The 8004-nt window shown below is 41.5% G+C and overlaps 1 non-coding gene across 1 annotated transcript; it reads right to left on the reverse strand.

Annotated features, from left to right (window-relative positions):
* Window positions 1–336: 336 nt before the first annotated feature.
* Window positions 337–463, reverse strand: LOC114217781 (U6atac minor spliceosomal RNA). Its single transcript, XR_003611049.1, has one exon. It is a non-coding gene; the product is annotated as a U6atac minor spliceosomal RNA (small nuclear RNA).
* Window positions 464–8004: the final 7541 nt, after the last annotated feature.

The raw sequence follows: 8004 nt of genomic DNA on the forward strand, positions 1-8004 counted from the left end.
CCTCTCAAGTTTGCTGTGAACCTAAAACTGCTTTAAAAAGAAATAAATCCTACTAAAATTATTGGGTCCATATTTGTGAAGGATAATCCTCTGTAATTTTATTTTCTTATAATATCTTTATGGTTTAATGTCAGGTAAGTGTTAGCATTATAACATGAAGGATTTGTACAAGAATTTATATATTTGTTTTCTTGTATGTTTGATAGATTTCAGCACTGAAACTGTACACCAAGGTTTCCTTTGTGGGGAATATTTTAACTTAAAGTTTAATTTCTTTAATAGATTCAGGGTCATTCATGCTTTTCTGAAATGACTTTTGATCATTTGTGTCTGTGAAGGAATTTGTATTTCATCAGTTGGTGTAGAACTGTCTTTCTCTTAACTGTATGTGTGTTGTCAGGCCCGAGGGCCTCTTCCATCCTTGTCAAGGGGACTGCTAACCTTCTCTCCTTTCATACAACGCAGAACTGTCTTCCTCTTATTTCTCCTGTATTGGCCACACATCTGATGCCCCTACTCTTACTCCTGATGTTAGTCATTCATTTATGCTTCCTTTCCTATTTTGTTGGTCACTATAAATTCAGATTTATCAGTTTCACTGATCATTTTAAAGAACCAGCTTTTGGATTCTGTAATTTTGCTGTTGCCTTTATTTTATCCAGGTAGAGTATTTCCTTACCCATTCCTGCCTCACAGTCATTTTGCTCTTCTTGGTCTAGTTTATGAAGGTAAGCACTTTTCTCACTGACATCAAAACTTCCTCCTTTCCTAATATCAGCATTCACTGCTACGAATTTCCCTCTAAACACCATGTTAGCAAAGTATCACAGATTGTGGTGTACTGTGTTTTTCTTGCCTTTGGTGACACATAGGCTCTGTTTGGTCATCTCCCCACGAACTGCTGCCTGGTCGTGGGCCATGTTGCTATGTGTTATCTTTAGGAGGGCTTTTCTTGTGTCTCATCTTGATGCCCACACCCGCCATGAGATGTTGACTTTTCTCCACTCTGGCTGGGCTAAGACTCCAACAGACCTTATCCAACTTGACCTTTAGTATCTCCCTTCCATTGTTCACCTCAGAGCAGCCCTTTTCCTGATATGCGTTGTTCTCCCTCACTCTGGGCAAGGGACTCTGGGAACCACTCTGCACAGCTCCTCACTCCCTGGGACAAGGGAAGGCCCCCACATCCACACATCCCACCTGCCCCAAACTCTGAGCTCTGCCTCTCTGCTCAGTGGGATCACAGCACTCTGCTTGGACTCCACATGTTGTCCTGTAGTAGGAAATTGTCCCCACACCGTGAAGCACTGTGACTGTGGTGCTCATCCAATGAGACTCCTTCTCTAAAACAGATGGCCATCTTGGACTGTCCTTGTCCAAAGCCTGACAACAATGACCTCATCCAGTCCATCCAGTTTCATGGTTGTCAGGAGGGGGAGGCCCGAGCCCTGTACCAGTCACTCCATTATAGCTGGAAGCCAAGTCAAGATCTCCCTCACACGGTTCCAAAGGAAAGGGATACTTCATAACAGAGATGCTATTTTCTCCCTCAAAGTGTGATGTTTCTGTATCATGGGGGGAGAAATACCCCCAAAACACAAACGCAACCAGCACATCTATCCCTTGCAGCCTACCTTTCACAGTTCATGTGGAGAAGAGTCCTAGGAACATCTGTCGCTGTGTGCACCCTGCCAGATGGCTGACAGCTCCAGAAACCATGCCAACACCCATCACGGGGGCCTGTGAACATGGAAAATTACACAGTTTAGGGATAGCTCCAGCTAGGAGCATCGGCCATGTATATTGCCCCGTTTCCAGAATGATGGTAATAACCACAGAATGACGGCATTCAGAAGACAAGTGATGAAAAGACATGTTGCCAGGTGATGGAAGGTTGTCCATCCGACCGGACACGTTGATGGATGTGTCTGGTGCTCAGTGACAGTACCGTCTAAGAGTTTGCAGAATCTGGGAGTAAGAGCCTTAAAAAAATCCTGGTCATGAATATCTGGTCATACTTATGGTTACATGAACATACTAGCAAATGTTACAGTGAACAGCACATTTTACTCAAACATACACATTTTGTCTTCATGTGGATAAAGATAAAGAAAAATGAAGACTTTCAGTAAGAATTGGAATAGAATGAAAGTAAATCCTTGTTCTTTACACATGCCAGGCCTAGCCTTGTGAATGTACCAAAGAACAAAATATCATATAGGAATTCTACCCAAGAGGTACTGATAGCCACATTTTTCCAGTTCTCTGTTTGGAATACGATACACTTCAATGGCATCTTTATCAAACAAGTCCTAAACAGTATTTCTCACCATGTTATATATTAAAAATAGCACACATTTATTTTTGAACAACAGGCTTTAAAGAAATAGTCTAAGGCATGGAAATCTCCAAGTAATCCAGAGCATTTTATTCTAAAGTTCTGTCCTTGACACAGAGTATATTCCGCTCACAGCATTATGGTAACATTTACTTGCCCTGTGACCTTACTCACATATTTGCTCACTGGTTGGCCATCAGTTGGTACAGTGGATGGGACTAACCCATGGGTTGTTCATCATGGACCATGCTAAACCTGGTGGATGCAATCCCTGAGCAGCAGAGAAGGTCAAGTCCCCCTGTGGACTGTCCTAGACTGTGTTTGCACCAAATGTCCCATTCATGGTCCCTTGGCCAGTCCTGGGAATGGCCAAACCCTGACTTGGTATGGGTCATACCCATCAGTCCACACCCTGGACCCAGTGATCCACATCCCTCCCTGTTGTATACACTTCAGTGGCATTTACTCACCAACTTACTCACCTGGGCCCAAAGCCCCCATGTCCCACCTCGCAGGGCATCAGGCTCACAGTCCAGGGTCTCATCATCCACAGAATGTCCACATGCAGGTTCTTGGATACATCTCCTCCTGACTTAGAGACCTAGGATTTAAAAGCTTAGCTACCCTTCCTTCACACAGTGTATGACGTTCCTGGAAACAGTGAGACACGGGGACAAGATTCTTGCCACAGACACCCCCACTGGAGTACAGGAATGGGGACTGTGGCTCCTGGTCCACAATAACTCTGAAATCTTGCCACGTCATTCGCAGGGCTGTCCCCGAGGGACCCTCAAGTCCATCATGCCTCAGGAAGCCCCAGCTCCCTGTCCCCTCCTGCTGCTCCATCGCACTCTCTGACCCTGGGCTTCACCCACTGGGCTCTTGTATCCACCCTTTAAGACAGCCTTCCGTTTCCACAGGAAAAGTGTGGGTTTGCAGATTAGCGCCTTTCTCACCTAGGTTCCTGCTTATAGAAAGGGGGCCCAGAGGGCTCTCTCGTCCAAGCTGGCGTCACATCTTCATGCACACTCTCTTAAAATCGTGTGGGCTTTTTATATTTTACAACTGAGTTCTCTCTAGTCAACCAAAGCCACATCTTCAGTGACCTGCTAGACCCAGCTCTCTCAAGCTGTTCTTGTAGCTCTCTTGCAAGTGAGCTTCTGCACACTGTGCTCTGTGCTCCTTGTGTGCGGCAGAATGTCTGCTCACCCCCTTCAACACTTCAGAGGTCTTAACAAACCATCCCACAGCTCCCCACTTTGATTTGAGTCCTCCCTCCAGGCTTCCCTTCACTGTCAGAACCTTTTACCAGCTGTGGAGACTGGGAATGAGAAACTGTTCTCTAAACCAGCAAGTCCTGCCTCCTCTATATTCCCCCAGAATCCCATGTGAAGACTGCATAATTTACTCCTTCATCCCTTCATTCCACCTCACTCTCCCTGTATCTTCTCACAGATGGCTGAAGGAAGCCGGCACGCCATGCACTGTGCCTGAATGTCACCATGGCAGAGTCGACAAGTCCTTCAGTGTATTTCCTATCATCCAGGTTACCAGTCACCTTCCCACTGTTGTCCCTGAACAGAACACAGGCCACCATTGCCTGGGCTTCGTATGGAATATTTCCAACCAGCCTCCATGAATCATTTGCCCTTTGTTCTTCTGGCCTCTGTCCCCAGCCTCCCCTCACTGCCTTGTCCCAAAGCCAAGGTCACATGTTTTCGTTTTTTTGCTGGTTTTTTTTTCATCATCTTACTTCCTATTTCTCTATCAGTTTGCTTCCTCTATATAACAAGCCACCTCAAAACAGCTATGAATTCTATTTGGATTGAGCTCAGCTGGACACTGTTTCTCTGTGGCAATCCGTAATGTGTTTGTGGGCAAAGTGGAAGTCAGCCAGGCCTGGTTGGCCGAGGGAAATCTCCACTAGCATGGCTGTCTCTGCTCCATGTGGTGTCTCAGTCACCGGCAGCATAGCCTTCTCCACCTGGTGGAAGAGCTCTAAGGAGACTCTGTGTGTGGAACTCGAGACAACATCTCCACCACATTTGGTTGGTCAAGACAAGTCAAAGACCAGCCCAGCTCACGGGTAGAGAAAAGACCCCTCCTCTGATGGCAGAAGTGGCAAAGTGTTTGCCCGCTCTCATAATCTACAAATTGAATCCAGGAATTAATTATGGTGGGGTTATTATGAGTAAGGAAAGACGATGTGACGGAAATGAGAAAATTGCTCTGTAGGTGTGTGTTTTAATTCCTCCCAGAAACACCTTTGGACAGCCACCATCATATCTTTCTGCTTCTTTTTTTAACACTTAGCTTTTCTCTGTTCTTTCTTCCTCCTTCTCTTCTCCTACCCACAGCACAGGTGGTAAAAATCTTAAAGAATTGATGTGGCCTAGGGGTAGGGGAGAATGGAAATTTTAAGCAACTTGTTTCTTCCACCTTAAGCCGTAGGAAAATCTCAACGTTGCCTTCTGTAGAACATTATCATGACTTAAGGCACAGATGCATTTATTTAAAAATGACATCTGTCCAAACAATGTAATACTTTGAAATGTCATAAAACTCATGGCAACATTTATAATTCAGATGAAAATAAAAACACATTCCTGGCTTGAACAAATTTCTGTATGATGCATGTGTTTTTTCCCAAAGTCAACTTCTGTGAGATAGTAAAAGTTGATATGCTAACCTCTGTTTGAATGAAGTGATTAAGAATTTGTTGCCTGGCAACAGAGTTCACATGTTTGATCTTTGTTTCAGGGATGTTCACATGTGGATATATTTTTAAGAGATACTCTAAATCGGGTAAAAATAGTAATTTGATACTAAAATGGTTTATTTCTAATGGCTATCAAAATTCTAAGAACAAATGGTACATATTAGCTCAATTAATACTGTCTTTGGGATACATGAAGCTTTGGGGTAATTTCAAGCAAATCTCAGCAGAACTGGGTCCTGGGGACAGTGGTTGATGGATTTGAATCCTCTGCACGCTTCATTTCTCCTTGTCCATTTTTCAAGTGTTCATCTTCTTTATATTATTTTTCTTTTCTCCACACCAACTTCTGTTGCAATTCAGGCTCATTAGGCAAAAATGATGTTTGACTCTGAATATCTGTCCAGTCTGCTGCTAACATTGTTAAATGCAATGAAAATCCATCCCCTTCATACTGTTCTCTTTTTGGCCGTCATGGTAATATAATCTTTGTGACTGATAAGGTAGCAAAGTGGTCTAGCTTTTAAATATGCAACACTTTAAAACTTTGACAGCTAAAACCGTAAAAATACAATGTAGCAATATGTTTATTGTTTACATTTATAGCATTAAAAATATACCAGTTTAGTGACATAAAAAGTAGGGAAAAAAGTGGCATAATAAAAAAGTAAAACTTCTCCAAGTAAATTGTCATGAATAAATTTGCCACGTCTTTTCCTTATTAAGTCACTTGGTTTTATGCTGCAAACAACTCAATGTTTAAATATCTAATGCATTAAAAAGCTAATGCTTACTCACATCTTACAAAAGTACTAGGAGCACCAGATTGATTAAGTTGATGAAGATAAAATAAAGAAAAAGAAACAATATGAATTCTAAAAGCCATACTTAAAAAGTAAAAATTAACAAAATGGCTTAAAATTGAGATAAGCAGGAAGGGTGAATTCCATTTTAATTTAAGAGATTCAGTCTGGGCAATGGGTGTGTTTTTTCTATCTACATACAGTGTTTCTGAATCAACTGGGCAAAGCCCGTGTTCTGAGCCCCATCCCGTCCCCATGGCTGTTTGCCTGGATGACTTCATTCTCCTCTACAACCTGCCTCTGTTCATTTGCCATCAGGACGGTCTGTCATGCACTCAGAGACAGAGGATGGAAGTACAGCTGAGTGCATCTAGCTGGTCTTCCGAGGTGCTAGATCAGTCTTCGTCTCATTACTGCCATGCTCTACGTGCTGGACTCACTAGGCACAGCATAAAGTGATAATAATCCACATCATTGGGTCTTGGAAGTCAAATTACTTCCATTAAAAGGTAAATGTCGCTATAATGTTCTTGCAAATCTATTAGAAAGTAATTTTTAAAACATCTTATTGTCATCACTAGCCCTTTGGTTTCAAAATCGATTAGTATTCATTTTCTTTGTAAAAGACACTACGGTTTCTGGTGCTTACACTGACATTTAAATATCCATACCTTAACTTCTGTAGACAAAATTCAGAATCTCCATCAATGTAACATAATGTTATGTCCTTCCAGGAATGAAAACATGTTTGTTTCTTAGACAAACACTGCTTTACTTGACCATTCTCTTTTGTTAAAAAGCTCCCCTGTATGTATTTCAAGCATTCTCTTCAGGAAAAAAAAAAAAATGTGCAACAAAGAATGATAATCAACTGATATCATTATAATTCATGTGAAAATTGCCAGAAATTAATGTGACATAGAAGCCTAAAGAAGTCTGAAGTAATCATATTTAAAATAATTGTACAGAATCCACTGAGGGAATGTGAAATTTAAAAAAATAATTCAGTTTATAAAGCTCACATTTGCCTCTATGCAAGTTGCCTTATTCATTTGGGCTGAAAGAAGACTGGGTGGCCTTATTTCTCACCGTTCTGGAGGCTGGAGGCTAAATATCAAGGTGCCAGCATGGTTGAATTCTGGTGAAGGCTTTTCCCAGGTCGGCAGATGGCTGCTTTCTTAACTGAGTCCTCACACAGAGGGAAAAGAAACTGGAGTCTCCTCTTCTCATAAGGGCACTGACCCCAGCATGGGGCCCCCCACCGTCATGACCTCATCTAAATCTAATTACCTCCCAAAGACCCCCATCTCCAAACACCATCACATTGGAAGGTAGGGCTTCAAAATATGAATCTGGGGGAGAGGTGGTAGAATTCATTCCACAGCACGAGTTAAAAAAAATAGACAATTCAATACTGTCACGATGTCTGTTCTTCCCAACCTGATCTATAGAATATTCGATGCAATCCCAATCCAAATACCAGCAAGTTACTTTACAGATATTGACATATGGATTCTAAAGTTTATATGGAGAGGCAAAGGACCCAGAATAGCCAGCACAATATTGAAGAAGCAGAACAAAGTCAGAGGACTCACACTGCCTGACTTCAAGACTTACTATAAAACTACAGTAATTATGAGAGTGTGGTACTGGCAAAAGAATAGACTAATAGATCAATGGAACAGAATGGAGAGGCTAGAAATAGACCCAGATAATATAGCCAATTGATCTTTGACAAAGGAGCAGAGACAATTCAAATGGAACAAAGATAGTTTTTTTCAACAAGTGGTGCTGGAGCAAATGGATATTCACATGCAAAAAAAAAAAAAAAATGAATCTAGACACCGACCTCCCATCTTTTTAAAAAATTGATTCAAAATGGATTATAGATCTAAATGTAAAACATTTAGTGCTAGAAAATAACACAGGAGAAAACCTAGACACTTTGGGTACAGCACTGACTTTTTATATACAACATTGTAAGTACAGTCATGGAAGAAATCATTGATACGGTGGGATTTATTAAAATTAGAATCTTCTGCTCTGCAATGGTAATATTAGGAGAAGAAAAAGACAAGCCAAAGACAAAAAATATTTACAAAGGATATATTTGATAAAGGATTGGTATCAAAAATATGTAAAGAACT

Source organism: Eumetopias jubatus, unplaced genomic scaffold (genome assembly GCF_037043125.1).
Source record: "Eumetopias jubatus isolate StellerSeaLion01/CBP00866 unplaced genomic scaffold, mEumJub1_p1.0 scaffold_8, whole genome shotgun sequence".
Lineage (NCBI taxonomy): Eukaryota > Metazoa > Chordata > Mammalia > Carnivora > Otariidae > Eumetopias > Eumetopias jubatus.